The 19,122-nt window shown below is 48.0% G+C and overlaps 1 long non-coding RNA gene across 1 annotated transcript; it reads right to left on the reverse strand.

Annotated features, from left to right (window-relative positions):
• Positions 1 to 31: 31 nt before the first annotated feature.
• Positions 32 to 12,772, reverse strand: LOC120412263. The gene is made up of 3 exons (XR_005604788.1): positions 12,665 to 12,772; positions 12,352 to 12,417; positions 32 to 960 (listed from the first exon to the last, which is right to left on the reverse strand). It is a non-coding gene; the product is annotated as an uncharacterized LOC120412263 (long non-coding RNA).
• Between the last annotated feature and the right edge of the window lie 6,350 nt (positions 12,773 to 19,122).

Below are 19,122 nucleotides of genomic sequence, written 5' to 3' on the forward strand. Positions count from 1 at the left end.
GGTTGGACAGCACTTGGAATAATCTGCTCTAGTGGAAGGTGTTCCTGCCCATGGCTGGGAAGTTCAAATGAGAAATTCTTTTAAGTCCCTTCCAACTCACACTATCGTGTGATTCTAAGATTCCCTGATTCTGTCATTCCATGCTCTTTTTGATCAGTGAATCCAGGCTGACCAGCTCCACCTGGCTTTATCAATACCTGCACACAAACGGTGCCCACTGTCCAGCTGGGGGGAACTGGCAGCCCAGATCATCTCCTTAGCCCAAATGCGAAGTCACAACAGGGAGGGGCCCATTTCCCTCAGTCCCACAGCCAGGGATGCTGAGCACTTGGAGGTCTCTCAGGTGGGCTCACACCTCCCCAGCAGGGATTATTGCAGCTCGCCAGCCCCACGCGGGTCAGAACAGGGATCAGGCTGGGCATGGAGCTTGCAGAGCATCTTGACAGGTGGCCCAAGGGCTGCTGGGAGTGGGGAGGAGATGTGTTGGGTCATATGAGGCAGCATCAGCTGGGGGACAGTGACCTTTCAGAGAGCTCTTTTCCCTCTGTAAGAGCATCCCCCCTTCCCCACCCAGCCCAGAAAGTCTCCAACCTGCAATGCTGAGCTTGGTGGATGTATCAGTGCTCCAGTCCCTGGATATCACAGTGCAACTGTACATTCCTTCATCTGCTGGCTGGACGTTCTTCAGTGTCAGGGACACGTTCCCAGTGGCAAATCCATCTCCTGGCACTGATGTCCGCCTGAGGTATTTCTGCATTGGTTCATCCCCAAACTGCCCATGTGTGTAGATGTCCTCTATATATAGATAGCCGCAAACTGGAATCCCCCAGAAAGGAGCAGAACAGCTCCTGGAAAGCGTTACCTGAGACAGGGATGGCCAGAAGCAGGGCCAGAGCCAACAGGAGCCATCTCCTCTGCTCCATCCCTGCAGTCCCCTGGGTGGGATGATCCCGCAGCGACCTGGAACAGGCACAGAAGGGAAGTGAGCAAAGAAGGGGAATCCTGTCCCAAAGCCCTGTTTTCTCTCTCACCTGGCACCTGGCACCTGGCACCAGCTGCAACTTCTCAAAGTGCCAAGTGCTCAAAGAGTTGAGTTCAGACATCAAGAAAACTTGTGCCTTTCCAGAGATCTTAGTTACCCCTGCAGCTTCTGGGAATTTCAGTCTAATATGCTGTCTTGGTTTGAGACAAATTGGAGGAAATGTCCAAAATGAACATATCCTCTAATAGAAGGCAGATTTCAGCAGCCCCTCCCCAACCAGGTTCGGAAAGAAATTCCTCGGAGGAAAGTGAAAAAAACCCTATTTACTTAAAAAGCAAAATCCATGCAGGCATGGAAAAAAGAATTAATAATGCTAAATAATAAAACTTCTCACTGTGGAGAAGACCTGGAAAGATTTCAAAGCCTTTTCTTTGGGTGTGGCTCTGCCCTCTCCGGAGCTGGGATTCTGCGTGGGCCCCTCTGGGCTGCAGTGTAGGACATCCCAGTGATGTTCTGGTGTTGCTGAACAGTCCAGAAGAGAAGAAGCCGAAGTCCCAGGAAAACCTTTTTCCTCAGCTAATGAATGAGAAGCTAGCTAAAAAGCAATGCTGTGTAACTCTCTTCCCTGCTGCAGAAGCTGAGAGCTGAGGAGAAGAGCCGGCGAGTTGTCTGTGTTTTTGAACACAGCCGCTGAAGGAATTCCACTGCCTTCCCCCCGCCTCTCAAGTCTGCCTTACAGGCACAGAAAGGCACAGGATTCACGTCTGTGCATAGAGCAGGCAACAGGGGGATACAGCATCATAAAGTCACTCCAAGACATATGCTCCCAGGAAGCTATGACAGGGGATGCAAGAGAAAATTCAACCCAGTCCTCACTTCCTGCTGTGAAATTTAAGGGGCACAGTAGCTTAAATCTTTGGTTTGGAATCAAAGAATCACAGAATCTTTAGGTTGGAAAAGACCTCTGAGATCATCAAGTCCAACCTTTAATTGAAGACCACTTTGACAACTAGACCATGGCACTTAGCGCCACATTCAGTCTTTTCTTGAACACTTCGAGGATGTTGACTCCATCACCTCCCTGGGTAGCCTGTTCCAATGCCTGACCAGCCTTTCAGTGAAGAAATTCTTCCTGACATCCAACCCGAACCTCCCTGGCACAACTTAAGGCTTGAATTTCCTCTTGACCTTTTGCTAGTTTTCTTGCAGAAGAAACCAACCCCCAGCTTGCTACAATTTCCTTTTTGGTAGTTATAGAGAGTGATAAGGTCACCCCTTCTCCAGGTGTGTTGACTTTGTGTGGGTGGGTTTTGGTAGCAGGGGGGTTACAGGGGGTGCCTTCTGTGAGAAGCTTCCAGAAGCTTCTTCCCCCAAGTCCAACAGAACCAATGCCAGCTGGCTCCAGGACAGGCCCACCGCTGCCTAAGGCTGAGCTCTGAACAGATTGTGGTGATGCCTCTGTGATAACATATTTAAGAAGGAAAAGAAAGTTTTGTGCAGATGTAATTGAGGCCAGAGAAGAGTGGGCTGAAAGTATGTGAGAACAGCTCTGCAGACAGCCAGGTAGTGCAAAAAGATGGGCAGGAGGTGCTCCAGGCACTGGAGCAGGAATTCCCCTGAGATTCCATGGGGAAGCTCATGGTGAGGCAGCTGTGCCCCTGCAGCCCGTGGAGGGCATAGGGTGCAGAGATCCACCTTCAACCCTTGGAAGAGCCTCACAGTAGAGCAGATGGATGCCCAAGAGAGGCTGTGACCCCTTGGGAAGCCCGTGCTGGAGCAGGGTCCTGGTAGGACTTGTGACCCTGTGGGTGACCCATGCTGGAGCAGACTGTACCTGAAGAACTGACCCCATGGAAGAGTGACCCACATTGCAACAGTTCACGGAGAACTGTTGCCTGTGGGAAGGACACACACTGGAGAAGTCTGTGGAAAAGTGTCTGCCATGGGAGGGAGCAGAGGAAGGATTCTGACTCCACACTGGAGCAGAGGAAGGATTCTGACTCCTCTCCCTGAGCAGAGTCAAGAACAAGGTGTGATGAATTGACCATAACTTCCATTCCCCATCTCCATGTGCCACTGTGGGGAGGAGGTAGAGCTGGGAAGGAGGGAAGGGTGGGGGGAAGGTGTTTTTAAGATTAATTTTACTTCTCATTGCCCTGCCCTGCTTTATTTAGTAATAAATCCTATTAATATCCCCGAGTCTGTTTTGTCTTGACAGTATTTGGTGAGTGATATCTCCTGGTCAGTAACTCCTGAATCTTTCACTATATTTTCTTTCCCCTGTCCAGCTGAGAAGGGCAGTGATAGAGCAGCTTTGGTGGGTATATGGCATCCAGCCAACACACTACACTAGGTTAAAGAACCACAATGCTCTCAGCCACTCCTCATTGGACATGTGCTCCAGACCCCTCACTAGATTCACTGCCCTTCTCTCTGGACTCGCTCCAGCACCTCAATGTCCTGCTGAATTGATGGGCCTAGAACTTGACACAGCACTCGAGGTGTGGCCTCACTAGTGCCAACTACAGTGGGAAAATCTCTACCCTAGTCCTGCTGCCATGCTATTCCTTATACAAACCAGGATGACATTGGTCTTCTTGCCTACCTGGGCCACGTTCAGACACTGTTGACCAGTACTCTGAGGTCCTTATCTGCTTGGCCACTTTCCACTCTGCCCCCAGCCAGGGCTGCAGGGAGTTGTTGAGGCCAAATTGTATGACCCAGCTCTTGGTCTTGTTGAACCTCATGCTGTTGGTCCATTGATCCAGCCTGTCTAGATCCCTCTGCAGAGCCTTCCCACCCTCCAGCGGATCAATGCTCCCACCCAACTTGGTGTCATCTACAAATTTACTGAGGGTACATTCAATCTCCTCATCAGATCATCAATAAAGATATTAAACATGACTGATCCCTGGGGGAAGCCACTGGTGACCAGACAACAGCTGCGTGCAGCACCATTCCCACCACTGTCTGGGCCCAGCCTGCAGTCAGCTCTTAACCCAGTGAAGGTGCACCTGTCCAAGCTGTGGGCTGCAGCTTCTCCAGGAAAGACTGTGGAAGACTGTTGAAGGCTTTGCTGAAGTCCAGGTAGACACATCCACAGCCTTTCCTCATGCACCAGATGGGTCACCTGGTCATAAAAGGAGATCAGTTTGGTCAAGCAGGACCTGCCCTTCCTAAGCCCAGGCTGGCTGGGCCTGATTCTCTGGTTGTCTTGTATGTGCTGTGTGATCACTGTTAGTATTATCTGCCTTGCAGGTAATACTAACAAGGCTAGTATTATAACCTTGCCAAGCACTGAGGTCAGGCTGACAGGCCTGGAGTTTTCTGGAACCTCCTCAGCCCCTCTTGAGGATGGGCATCACACTGGCACCTCCAGTCATCTGGGACCTCCCCTGTGAGCCAGAACTGATGATAAATGATGCAGAATAGCTTGGTAAGCTCTTCCACCAGCTCCCTCACCACCCTCAGGTGAATCCCGTATGATCACATAGATTTGTGGGAGTCTAAGTGGCTCAATAGGTCACTAACTATTTCCCCCTGGGTTACAGGCAGTCCATTCTGCTCCCCATTCCTGTCTATCAGTTCAGGTTTGTGCTGAGGGTAAGAGGTCTTACTGTTAAAGAATGAGGCAGAAAAGGCATTGGGAACCTCAGCCTTTTCTTCATTGTTGGTGATACTATTTCCCCTACATCCAATAAAGAATGGAGATTTTCCTTGGTCCTCCTTTTGTTGTTGATATATTTATAAAAACACTTTTTACTGTCTTTTAGAAGCAGTGGCCACTTTGAGTTCTGACTGAGCTTTTGTCTTTCTAATTTTCTTTTTACATGACTTAATGACATGCTTGTATTCTTCCTGAGGTGCCTGCCCCTTTTTCTAAAGGTCATACACCATCTTTTTTATCTTGACTTCTTGCAAAAGCTCCCCATTCAGCCAGATCTGTCTCCTTCAGCACATAGGGACAGTTTGCTCCTACACCTTCAAGATTTCTTCCTTAAAATATGTCCAGCCTTTCTGGAAGGCTGGGTTACAAGAGTCTCTCTGTCCATGCACTGAAATGGGATGAAAAGGAGGAAGAAAAGTTTATCCCCTCCCAAGCCTACATTTGGAGAAAGGGCAATCCATGGCACTTGCTATCCCAAAGTTACCACTCTCTGGAAAAAATTAGGCTGCAGAGTGACAGTGCATCAGCTCCAGAACAAACCCGAAATCATTTAGGGAGCTGCACCAGGGTCAGTTTTGCTGCACTGCACTAAAGATCCTGCCCTTCTCTGGCTCTGGCTCTCTCCGTGCATTTTCACATTTCCAGGATGTTCCTGACCTCAGTCCCCATAGCAACACTTTTGGTGTGATATCTTTATTAGTTTATTAATGTTTAACATTCCATGTTTAATGAGCAGTAAAGAAGCTGGGGCATCCTGATGACTTCCAAGCAGGAGTCAATCACCCTTCACTGCAGTGTCTGGAAGAGAAGATGACCTACAGGCCTCACAGCTACATCTGATGTGACTAAATTGGATGCTGTTAGAACAGGCATGGTGGTGGATCAAGGCAGACAGATAAAGAGCAGTGACAGGGCAAGTGTTGAATTCACATGGTTTTAATAACAAATTCTCCCTCTTCACTTCCCAAGGAGAGACAGGGACTCCCAGAGATATTTCTTCAAATTCATCATAGATCACTAAGATGGGGGTTCATGTCTCTGATCTCCATAGCACAGGCTCTTAGCTGGTTGCTCTGAGCTCTATTTATGGTGCATGGAGGTAAATGAGCACTGTGAGTTCTCTGTTCTGGTTTCAGCTGGGATAGAGGTGTTTTGTTCCCAAGTAGCTGGTCCAGGGCTGTGTTTTGGATTCAAGATGAGAACAATGTTGATAAGGTTGTTGCTCCATTGTGTTCACCCCAGGTCAAGGATTTTTCAATGTCTTTTCCTCTGCCAGCAAGCAGGTGCATAAGAAGTGAGGAAGAAGTACAGACAAGACAGCTGACCCAAACTGACCAGGGGAATATTCCAGACCACAGAACACCATGCCTTTTATGTCAACTGTGGGAAGTTGGCTGGAAGGGGGCTGATCAGTGCTCGAGTACAGGCTGGGCATCAGTCTGTGGCTGGCAAGCAATTACATTGGACATCACTTGGGTTTTTTTCCTCTCTCTCTCTTTCTCTCTCTCCCTCTCTCCTTTTCAACACAATTCATCTTTTTGTTATTGCCATTGTTTATTTTACTTTGCTTCAAGCTCTTCTTATCTCAGCCAACAAGGTTTAGCTTTCCAAGGGGCTCTAGGGCACCAGGGAGTGAATGAGCACCTGTGTGGTACTTCTTGGCCATCTGGTGTTAAATCACCATCAAGTCTCACATCATTCATGAAGCCAAGGGTCTTGGGCTGAGATGGCCACAGCCACCAACCACATGTCCATAAACCACACAGACAGCTCAGGGCACTGAATATGAAACTGGCACAAAATTTTAGTAACTGTCATGTCAAATTCTGCTCTTTCTACTGCACAGGGGTTTTCATGGGCTTGGACACACACTAAGTTCATGATTTGCAGACAGTTATCACATGAGGCCATATGGAATTTTGTTGGAGGCATTAGTTTGGAGATCTAATATGGGAAAGAGTTTTATCTTGATTAGAGATATGGGGGCTGCTCCTCAGTCACTCAAAAAGAGGTCTCAGGGGCTGTTTTGGATATTATTAGAGTTGTGATACTAGACCAGGTATTTGGGGAGGGGCAGATGTGACACAGGACTTGTAGATACCTGTTCCCCTCTGGATCAGCTGCTGGAGGCTTAGAAATGGAAAATGTCACAAGACAGGAACATCTGACTCAGGAACTCCAGCCAGAACATGCTGAGATCTTACACACCTTGTTTAGCAACACTGAAACTTCTCAGAAATATCATGGTCTTTTTACATCCAGCTTTTACAAAATTCTCCTGTCATCCAAGGAAGGCCCAAAAGATCTCTCACTGCCTGACAAGTCATTAGTTCCTTTGAAGGACAAAACCACATTCCCAAACAAGTTGAATGCTTTTCCAAAGAAGATATGGAACCACAGAATCAACGAGGTTGGAGAAGACCTTTAAGATCATTGACTCCAACCTTTGATCCAACGCCACCTTGTCAACTAGACCATGGCACCAAGTGCCACATCCAGTCTTTTCTTAAACACCTCCAGGGACAGTGACTCCACCACCTCCATGGGCAGCTCATTCCAATGCCCAATCACCCTTTCTGAGAAAAACTTTTTCCTAACGTCCAACCTAAATCTCCCCTGGTGCAGCTTAAGACTGTGTCTTCTTGCCCTACTGCTGGTTGCCTGGGAGAAGAGACCGACCCTCACCTGACTACAGGTAGTTGTAGAGTGTGATGAGGTCTCCCCTGAGCCTCCTCTTCTCCAAGCTAAGCAACCCCAGCCCCCTTAGCTGCTTCTCACAGGACTTGTGTTTCAGACCCTTCACCAGCCTTGTTGCCCTTCTCTGGATGTGCTGGAACATCTCAACATTCTTCCCAAATTGAGGGGCCCAGAACTGGACACAGCACTCATGGTGCGGCCTCACCAGTGCCAAGTAGAGGGCAAGAATCACTTCCCTGGTCCTGCTGGCCACAGTGTTCCTGATCCAAGTCAGGATGCCACTGGCCTTTTTGGCCACCTGGGCACATCGCTGGCTCATGTTCAGTCAGATGTCAACCAGTACCTCCAGGTCCCTTTCTGCCTGGCTGCTGTCAGCCACTCTGTCCCCAGCCTGTAGTGCTGCAGGGGCTGTCGTGGCCAAAGTGCAGGACCTGCCACTTGGTCTTCTTGAATCTCATTATCTTTTGATTTGGCCCATCTATCCAGCCTGTCCACATCCCTTTGCAGAGCCCTCTTACCCTCCAACAGATCAATGCTTCCACCCATCTTGGTGTCATCTGCATATTTGCTAATGGTAGACTCGATCCCCTTACACAGATCATGAATGAAGATATTAAACAGGACTGGCCCCAACACTGACTGCTGGGGGACACCATCAGTGACTGGCCACCAACTGGATGCAGCACCATCCCCGTCACTCTCTGGGCCCAGCCACTAGCCAGTTCTTAACCCAGCAAAGATGCATCTGTCCAAGCCATGGGTTGCAGCTTTTCCAGGAGAATGCTATGGGAGATGATGTCAAAGGCTTTGCTGAAGTCCAGGTAGACACATCCACAGCCTTTCCCACGTCCACCAGGCTGGCCACTTCTTAATAAAAGGAGATCAGGTTGGTCAGGCAAGACCTGCCCCTCCTAAACCCATGCTGGCTGGGTCTGATCCCCCAGTCACCCTTATAGGTGCTGTGTGATGGCACTCAGGGTGATCTGTTATAGAACATATAACACCTATAACCTTCCTGCCACTGAGGTCAGGCTGACAGGCCTGGAGTTTCGCAGATCCTCCTTCCAGCCCTTCTAATGGATGAGTACCACATTGCCACCTCCAGTCTTCTGGGGCCTACCCAGTGAGCCAAGACTGATGATAAATGATGTAGAGCGGCTTCATGAGCTCTTCTGCCAGCTCCCTCATCACCCTAGGATGGATTCCATCTGGTCCCATAGACTTGTGAGCATCTAAGTGGCTCAGGAGGTCTCTAACTACTTCCTCCTACATTACAGAGGGGCTATTCAGCTCCCCATCCCCATCTATTAGCTCGCGGCTAGTTGTCCTGAGGACACTCTGTCTTATTGTTGAAAATTGAGGCAAAGAAGGTGTGAAGTACCTCAGCCTTTTCCTCCTCTCTGGTAACTATATTCCCCCCTAAGTCCAATAAAGAATGGAAGTTTTCCTTGCTCCTCCTTTTGCTAGGAAAGTATATAGGGAAATGCTTTTTATTGTCTGTTGGAGAGGATGAAAGTTCAGTAAGAAAATTTCACAGATATGTAGGCTTGGCAGAAAGATCTCTGAATGTAGAAACTGGGGATGAGGTAGAAATGAAAGCAAGTTTTGATATAGAGTAAAAGATGTTTTGCTGAAACACTGACCACTGAATAACTGAGAAGGCAAAGGTTGGAGATGAGATGGAAGGAGATTTTTATGATTAGGACAAAGGTATGTGACTACAAACAAACACATGTTTTTCACCAAGTAAATAAGTCTCAAGAAGAGCATAAGTAAATAGAAAACATGTCTTTACCAAAAAGAGAGATATGGCAGGCAAACAAGAAATGTTGATGTAGCAACAAGAAGAGAGGTCTGAGAATTTCCCATTGTAAGCTTAAACTGTAACTTACTTACTCTTGAGATTGGATAATAATGACTAAAATATGGTGATGGTAGTAGCTATGATAGGCTATAGGCAAATGTAAAGGTATTGGGTATGGTGCTTATTGGTTGTTATGTGTTAAGATACTCTGCAAATAAAAGTATCTAATGCTTTGTAACTTGAACAGAAAGTGGCTTCAGGTATGCCCACAGCTGGAGCTGGCAGCTGTAGGGCTGGCTCTGGATACCCGCTCCCTGAAATGCTGTAACTTCGCCTATGCAATAAACAGCTTTCAAGAGAGCCACCTGAAGTCCAGACATCCTTCGTGAAACTTTCTCCTATAATTGTTCTTTACAGAAGCAGCCAGATTAAATTCCAATTGAGCTTTAGCCTCTCTAATTTTCTTCCTGCATAACCTAACAACATCCTTAAACACTTCCTGAGTTACCTGCCCCTCTTTCCAAAGATGATACGCCTTTTTTTCCCCCTTAGTTCCTTCAAAATCTCCCTGCCCATCCAGGTCGGTCGTCTTCCACACCAGCTCATCTTTCAGCATATAGGGACAGGATGCTCCTGTGTCATCAAGATTTCTTTCTTGAAGTATGTTCATCTTTCCTGGATGCTCTTTTTAAGGGCTGTTTCCCAAGATGCTCTACAAATCAGTCTCTTGAATAGGCTGAAGTCCACTCTCTGGAAGTCCAGAGTGGAAGTTTTGTTGATGCCTCTCCTTGTTTCACTGAATGTTGAGAATTCTATTATTTCATGGTCACTGTACCCCAGACAGCCTCGGACCACCACATCTCCCACCAGCCCTTCTCTGTTTGTAAACAGCAGGTCTGGGAGGGACTCACCCCTGGTAGGCTCACTCACCAGCTGTGACAAGAAGTTCTCCTCCTAAGAACCTCCTAGAATGCCTCTTCTCTGCTGTGTTGAGTTCCCAGCAGATATCTGTCAAGTTAAAGTCTCTCACAAGAACAAGGGCTGGTGATCTTGAAACATCCTCCAGCTGCTTATAGAATAACACATCCACCTCTTCATCCTGGTTGGGTGGTCTGTAACAGACTCCCACCAGGATGTTGGCCTTGTTGGCCTTTCTCCTGATTCTTACCCATAGGCACTCGACCTTATCACCATTAGTCTCAATTACCATGGCTTTGAGAGCCTCCCAAATATAGAGAGGCACTCCTCCACCTTTTCTCCCTCTCCTGTCTCTTCTGAAGTGCTTGTAGCCATCCATTGCAGCACTCCAGTCACATAAATTATCTCACCACATTTCCATGATGGCAACTACATCACAGCTTTGCTTCTGTACCATGGCTTCCAGCTCCTCTTGTTTGTTACCCGTGCTGCGTGCATTAGTGTACATGAACTTCAGCTGGGCTGCTGACTTCACCTGACTCTGGTTTATCATGCTTAGGTTCATCTCTGGACAGCCTGGTTTCATCCCTATAGGAGAAAGTTTCACGAAGGATGTCTGGACTTCAGGCAGCTCTCTTGAAAGCTGTTTATTGCATAGGCGAAGTTACAGCAGTTCAGGGAGTGGGTATCCAGAGCCAGCCCTACAGCTGCCAGCTCCAGCTGTGGGCATACCTGAAGTCCCCTTCTGTTCAAGTTACAAAGCATTTTATACTTTTCTTTGCAGAGTATCTTAACACATAACAACCAATAAGCACCATACACAATACCTTTACATTTGCCTATAGCCTATCATAACTACTACCATCACCATATTTTAGTCATTATTATCCAATCTCAAGAGTAAGTAAGTTACAATTTAAGCTTACAGTGGAAAATTCTCAGACCTCTCTTCTTGTTGCTACATCAACATTTCTTGTTTGCCTGCCATATCTCTCTTTTTGGTAAAGACATGTTTTCTATTTACTTATGCTCTTCTTGAGACTTATTTACTTGGTGAAAAACATGTGTTTGTTTGTAGTCACATACCTTTGTCCTAATCATAAAAATCTCCTTCCATCTCATCTCCAACCTTTGCCTTCTCAGTTATTCAGTGGTCAGTGTTTCAGCAAAACATCTTTTACTCTATATCAAAACTTGCTTCCATTTCTATCTCATCCTCAGTTTCTACATTCAGAGATCTTTCTGCCAAGCCTACATATCTGTGAAACTTTCTTACCAAACTTTCATCCTCTCCAACACATCCCCTTACCCCTTTAAACCTAGTTTAAAGCCCTCTCAACCAGCCCTGCCATGAGAACACAGGTCTAAAAAACTCAACACAACAAAAAACACACAGAGGCGGAGTTTCTCCATCCCTCAAAACTTCATGTTCAGCACTGCTAAACAGACACACGGGGACACAGTTTAACTGAGGACAAGAATCAGTGTTAGACCAGAAGGGGAGAAAATTGAGTGAGGATGACATTGACTCTGCACCACCTGTGAGATCTGCAAAGACCCCTGAACACGGTGGAATTATGAGATGAATTATTTAATGGGTAAACAAAGACAATGCTGTGATGACCTGAGGTTTGCTGCTTATGAACTGACAACCTCAATCACTTAAGGTACTTAAGGTACTAACTGAGAAATTTTAAGCTTGTTAACATTTCTGTATGAGCAACTGACCCCTGGGTGCTCTGGGAGTTATCATCATCCTGAGCTACCATAAAATCAAGGCAGTTTCACACTGTTGCAGCTTGCAACAGGAAAGAGTTCCAAGTGGCCAGACTTGGAACCAGCCTTGCTCCTCAGAAGGAAGTTCCAGCATTATCATCAGCCCTACTTTGCCTCAAGGCCCTGCCCCAAGGGCGTCCCTGGGCCCAACAGCCCTTTCCAGAGGGGGAATTCCGCCCTTCTCTCCTGCTCTGCCACCTCCCCCTGGACAGCATCAGAACGATCCTTGGGAAACAAACACCAGACCCAGAGGGCCAGTCCATATCTCAACTTTTCCCCCAAATGACCATTCCCCATAATGTTTAGTTCATCTCTGAGACCTTCTGGGAACAGCTGTGCTGCTGATGACCCCAGTTCTTGCCACCTTTGCCTGAGGACACCTCGGGGTCGCTGGGCCCTGGGTATACAGCTGGGGTGAAGGGAAGAGAGTGGCTCCTTTCCACCCCGACAGCAGCAGCACATTCACCACTTGTTCAGGAGAGAAAGAAACAACAGAGAGCTGCTTACCTGCCTCGGTCAGCAAAGATGAGCACTGATATGGGACTGGTATTTTCTTGCCAGAGAAATTTCCAGCTGCAGAAGGGAAGGAAAATGAACAGAAGAATCAGATCCTGAAGTTCAAATATGGTGTTTCTTTGCCTAAAAGTCACTTTGCTTCCTGAAGGTCACATCTCATCTGCTATATGAGGGCTCTGTGTTGGTGATGTAGGCAATTAAGTGCAAATGGAGCTTCGATGTCAATGAGAGGTTTAAGACAAGCAGAGATCCTACTCAACACCCACAAAATGTGCCCTGTTTTAGAATTAGAGCTAGATTTTACCTGTTGTCAGGTAAGAATGATCTCCACGTCTTCAATCTATAGATGAAATGTGAACTTTGATCAGCTCTTTAAGGAAATAACTTTCAAGAACGAAACCGAAATGAAGAATTAAACACTGGAGGATTAACTCAGGGTGTGGCTCTGTTTGAAGATCAAGGATCATTATTCTGTTAGACTGATGTTTTTGTTGACAGGTTACCTAGGGAATGAAGGTGGGGTTTTCCTGGAACTTACAGTCACCCTTTAGAGAAATCAACTTGAAATGGGAGAAATTCTGTTTTTCTAGAGGATGACATCTGAAGTACTCTTGGATTCCCATTCAACTTGCCCCTTAGTGTCACTTTTCTCAGCTGTTTCTTCCTTCAAAGACTGTGTCAGAAGTATTTCTCATTGCCCTAGAAATTATTTGATATTGGGAAAGTCTTCTCTAACTAAATTGATATCCTATGATAAGTCACCTGCCTCATGATAGAAAGGTGCTGGATGAAGCTTTCCTGGGTTATAGTGATAGTGACCCTGACATCAGCCTTCTGGACAAGGTGCCCAGCTGTGAGACAAACTGGTATATGGTACCCTAAGTGAAGAACTGCCTGATTGCCAGGGCTCCAGGGTTGTAGAAAATACAGCTACCTCTGTCTGTTGGACAGTCACCAGCTGAGTTCCTGCAGGCTCAGTCCTAGAGTATGTCTGTTCCTTGTGTTTATCAGTGATTTGGGTGCAGGAATTGAATGTATCATTAGCAAGTTTGCTGATGATGCCAAACTGGAGATGCTGCTGAGTTTCTTGAGGGGCAGGAGGCTTTGCAGAGGGGTCTGGATGGATTTGAGTGTTTGGCAATTGTCAAAGGCATAAGATTCAACAAGAACAAGTGTTGACATCTGCGCTTAGGGCAGAGTAATGCCAGAGGAAAATACAGACTGGGAGAGGAGTGGCTACAGAGCAGCCCTGCAGAAGTTTTATCAAAGACATCAGAACCAGTAGTAAAGAGAGGCAATGATCCTGCTGCACTGAGTGTTGCTGCAGCCTCACCTCATGTGCAACTCTGGGCCCCACTATTTAAAAAGAATATGGAGGTACTTGAAGGGTGGCAACAAAACTGATGCAAGCATTGGAGGACAAGTCCTGTGAGAAGCTGCTGTAGAAAACTGAAATCCCTTCTCCTTAGATGGCCTTTGCCAAGAATCCACAGAGCCTCTGGGACAGTAACAGTGGGGCACTTTGAGCCACTCATTCCCAGTCAGGCTGATTCCAGCCTCCATTACAGTCACTTGCTGGGATCCTACATCACTCCAGAAGTACAGACAGGTTCTACCCCTCTGTAGCCTGATGGTGTTGGGGTACTCTGTGCCCCAGTGTCTGCTGGAACTTTGTACTCTGGTGGGGCTGCTGTGCCAGGCCATCAGATGCACACACTCCAGTAAAACTGTTTGTCCCTCTCCTTCTCCCAGCTGGATGCAGGGTCTCCCTGGTTCTGATCATAGGATCCTCTGCTTACTTCATGTAAAAACAGCTTATAATGTCTTTCCATAGGATCAGGAGTAAGATCAGCACTTTCATTCTGTCTGGGAAATTGACAGCTGGAGATTGGAGAAGCTGAGTGGAGGAAATGGGAGAGTGTCTCATGTGCCAGCTCCCAGCAGCTCGTGGGCTAAATGGCACCTGCCTTTTGTTTAATGTGATACTTTATTTCTGAGTCACTGAGAGATCTGTAAGGAGCCATGAAAATTCAACCCATGTACCACCACCCAGGAGGGAACCCAGGAACTGGTGATCTCACCAGCCCCATGATGGTCATGGCAGCTCTGGGAGTTTTAGGCAAGGAAGGAGCTCTAAACCTGAATGTTCCAGGAGACCCAGCCTGGACTGCAGTAGGTTCGAAGGCAGTTTCATTGTGTGGTGAAATGCAGCAGGCAGGAACAGCTTGGTTAAGGTGCAAAAGAGCCTGGGGGGAGTTCCTGTGCCAAGAGATGCTCTGGATGCTCCATGCCCAGCCTGAGCCCTGTTCTGACCCGTGTGGGGCTGGCGAAACGCCTGAGTGCTCAGCATCCCTGGCTGTGGAACTGAGGGGAATGGGGCCCTCCCTGCTGTGACTTCTCATCTGGGCTAAGGAGATGATCTGGGCTGCCAGTTCCCCCCAGCTGGACAGTGGGCACCGTTTGTATGCAGGTGTTGATAACATCAGGTGGAGCTGCTTAGCTTGGATTCACTGATCAAAAATAGCACAGAATCATAGAATCATAAAATTATTTCATTTGGAAAGGACAGTGAGAAACTCTTCAATGTGTGCAAAGCCACAGTTACAGGAGAGCAAGTGGGAAAAGTCACCTGTCAAATCCTGAACCCCCTGCTGCAGGTGGAGAAGGAAACTACTGTGCTCCTCTCAGGTGAGTCCCATCATCCTGAGAAGTCTTTGCTGGAGGCTCATGGTCACAGGAGCCCTGTGAGGCCCTTCCCAGTGCCAGGGAAAGTGACAGCTCTCCAGCCCAGCCAGACCCATCCCAGAGCATCACGGCGCACTGCAGGCAGGACAGGCTGCAGTGAGAAATGAGCAGGGTCCCTCCTGCCCCACAGGCTGTGCACATCCCGAGGGAAGGCAGGCTCTGCCCACCCATGGAGGAATGGGACTATTTCTGCATTCATCTCCACAGAAACTCTTTAGGCAGGTGCTTAAGTTTGGGGGTAAGATTGAACATTGCCAGATGACACTCAGATAATTTTTTTCAAAGGTTCTGTTTTTCCAGGTGCATCGCAGTGGGTCTCTGCTTCCTGGATACAACTCCCTTTATTCCTTCTCACATTGGCTGCTGGTGCTGTTCTTGTATTTCGAGGTAAGGGCTCTTGGTTCACAGGACCTCATGTTTTCAGAAGCAAGGCCATGGGAGATCAATCCTTGTGACAAATTTCTCTGCAGAACCTGCTCTAGCAGAGGCTGTTCCTCATGCTTGGTAGAGGAATGCTCTACACAAAGGTCAGGTGAAATGGCTGAGGGCTTTACACATCACTTTTGGGTTTCTGTTTCACTCTTTGACTGTAAGGGAGCATTTCTCAGCTCCTTGTTAGACTAGTCTAACAAGTAGGATGAAACACCAAGGGAAGCCTTGCTCTGGCCCACAGAAGTAGCAGACCTTCCTCACTCTGAGCTCTCCTCAGGTAGAAGTTTCCCATGTGCTCATCTGTTATCCAGAGGCAGAAGGGCAATGCCTCCACACGGCAGCTGAGAGCTTGGGTGGACCATGGTACCCAGAGGCAAGGGGAGGAAGGAGGATGGGATTGGGGGACTTTTCCTGGGGGGAATTAGAAGGGTCCCTTCCTCTGCCTTCATTGCTCTCATCCTCCCCCAAGCCTCCAGTGGAGCTCATTCATCACAGCTGGACCTTTTTCCCTGAAGTGTCAGTGGTGCCTCCCACCTTGGCAAGGGCCTCTCCAGAGATCTCTGCCTCTGCAGCCATGGCTGGGGACAGGTCCCGTTTCCCCAGTCCAGTGCCAGCTGTTCCAGCTCTGTGGTGTCCGAGGGCACAGCCATGCTCAGCCCTTTCTGGGGGCATTTGTGGATGTGGTTTTCCTTCCTGGCTGGGAGCTGGAGCAGGGCCCAGCCAAGCCTGGAGAACCTGTGGCAGAGTGTCATGGCCAAGGGCCCAAACCAGCCCCAGGAAACCATTGCTCATGGCAAGGCAGGACTGACACTACCCTAACAGCTCTCCTGACCTCACACCACTCACAGCTTCTGAGACCTGTGCATGGAGCTTCATCTGGATCTGGAGAGGTCCCCAGGGGCTGACAAATGCTCAGGGAAGGACCACCATAAGCACACAGGGGAAGGAAGAAGTGCAGCTGATGAAGCCATGGCAGATGGGGCTGTGACAGACACCTGGGGGCACGTGTGGACACGTGGGCACAGAGCCCACCTGACCAGGCTGTGTTGGTGACCTTGGCAGAGGCTCCTGGTGCCATTTGGACTGTTCTTATACCAGGTTCATACTGGAGTATCTCTCACCTGGCTGGGGGGTCCCTCTCTGCAGCACCACTGGGAGATACAAACCTGACCTCTCTGGTGCCAGGAGTGTTCAGCACCCCTTTGGCTGAAGCTCTGAGCCCTCAGCTTGTTCCTCAGGGCAGACCCTGCTCTCAGCAGGAGACCCCACTACACACCTCCTGTGCTCCTTCCCACCCTGAGCAGTTCTGCCGTGTGCTGACAGAGGAAAAACCAAAGTTCTAAGTCAAGCCCGAAGAACCCAACTGACTTGTTAAGGAATTTCCAGGCACAAAAAAAATGCTGTTCAGGGGAGGTTCTGGGAGGAGAAGGGCAGGAGCAGAACAATCCCTGTGTGGGGTCGCAGGAAGGGAAGGGGCCAAGTGAGGCCCGAGCAACCTCCCTGTGAAAGCCCATGTGGTGCTGCAGAGCCCTGGGGTGTGATTGTCACTGCAGAGAGAAGCGAGGCCAGTCGAGGTCTGTGCCCAGAGTACGTTACCTGCAGAACCCCTTCCAGTGCCTGGCCTTCAGGTTGGGGTGATTTTGGCCACAAGGATGTCCCTGTTTGAGGAGAGATACATCCTCCTAGAGCAGAGGGTATTCCATGCATTTGTAAAGGAAAGCTCTCAAAGGCACAGTCCCTCAATTCTGGGGCTCCTTTTCCTTTCTCTGACCTCTAAAGGAGGAATCTCCTCCTCATGTCATGCTACATGGCAGGGGTTAGAGTCTGTGGGAGCTTCTGTTATTTCCTATGGAAAGCAGCTGACAATTTGAAGGTCACAGCCATGCTCAGCCCTTTCTGGGGTGCCTTTGTGGACTTGGTTTTCCTTCCTGGTTGGGAGCTGGAGGAGGACCCTGTGATGCCTGGAGAACCTGTGGAAGACTCTGATGGCCAAGGGCCCAAACCAGCATCATGAAACCATAGCTCAGGATAAAGTTTGAAAGACTGGAGGAGACTGCTGGCTCAAAACATTTTGGATGCATGTGTGGGAGAAGGGGAAGGTCGGGCCTTGCTTTTGGTGAGGAATTGCCCTGCTACCCACACCCTAACCCCCAGGGCCTTTAGTTCAGCCCTCCAGTGGCCGCCGATTCCTGGCACACCAGAGGTGATCTTTCACTGGCCGCCCTGGAGCCCCTAACCCATCTCCAGAGTGGCTACCAGACCAGAAGTCGCACCTGGGGAAGGGCCCAATGTGGAAACCATGTTTTTACTAGAAAATGATACATATTGTGAACCACCCATAAGATAGAAAATCCAGAGCATGTAAGACAGAAGGACTTAAGCACATACACAGGGGAAAAAGTCCATGGGAAGGTTGTGAGAAAGGAACAAGCAGCATTGGGAAGGATGTGAACGAGGAACAAGCAAAGGAAGGATAAGAAAATGCCAACTGAAGGACAGTTGTGACATACACAATGGACGATGTGACACACATACAAGAGCCAATCATAAAGCATAAAGCAGCTTTGTGTGAAAATAGGCCTTAACCAATAATAATTATGCACAATCGCGTGTAGGAAAGCAAGAACTGTGTATTAGGGACAGTAGTTCATCAATAAAATGGCCTCAGCCTGATTCACACTGGAGCATGTAGAGTCCATTGTTTCTCTCCACAGCCCACGAAAACCAAAACGTACTTAAACCAGGATACAAGGAAAGCACATGGCTTGACCCTACCTCATCCGGGATTTTATATCATCAGAGACACTGCTGGAACTCAGGAGTAGTAGCTACATTCATTCTTTTCTAAATCTTCTCTCTTTCTCTTTCTCCTCCTTTTTCTAGCTCCATCTTCTTGGAGTTTTGAGTAACTTAAAATTGAATGGGCTTGGAGTTTGCTAAGTTGAATGGGCTAAGGTAGTGCTTTGTGAAATGTTTTCTGTTGATTGAATGCTGCTCTAAACTTTTGCTAAAGTCCTCTGATTTATGGAAGTTGCCAGTAAAGTTTTGTTGTTTTGACTTTCTGAGAGTATCTTGTCACTATTTCACCCATGTGCCTAATTCAGAGTTCATAAAAAAAATGTAAGAGGCTCCTCGAGCAAGTTTTTGGGGCCTTACACAAGGCAGGACGGACCCTTCTCCAAAAGCTGTACTGACCTCCTACCACTTGCCTCTCTTGAGCCCTGCACATTCAGCCTCATCTCTGCTTGTGTCTGTGTTGTGGTTTAGGAATGGAACTTCCCAATTCACTGCCCCCAGCAAGACTGTCCCAAATCACACATCACTCTCTTACTTCTGCTTCTTCTACCTCTTCCTGCTGCAGCAGGATGGAGTTGAGAATTGGAGGCACAAAAGATCATGGGTTGAGATAAGAACAATTTACTGGAAACAGCAATGAGATAAGAAAACAAAGGGTAAGAGCAACAGTGTAGGAACCCAGAGTGCCGAGATAATAGCAAAAGGTATAAGACCATCCTTAGATCCAGTTGCCAAGGTTGGAAGCTCTAGCAACCATCATTAAAACTCACTGGTATGAACTATCTCTAT

Source organism: Corvus cornix, unplaced genomic scaffold (assembly GCF_000738735.6).
Source record: "Corvus cornix cornix isolate S_Up_H32 unplaced genomic scaffold, ASM73873v5 scaffold7, whole genome shotgun sequence".
Classification (NCBI taxonomy): domain Eukaryota; kingdom Metazoa; phylum Chordata; class Aves; order Passeriformes; family Corvidae; genus Corvus; species Corvus cornix.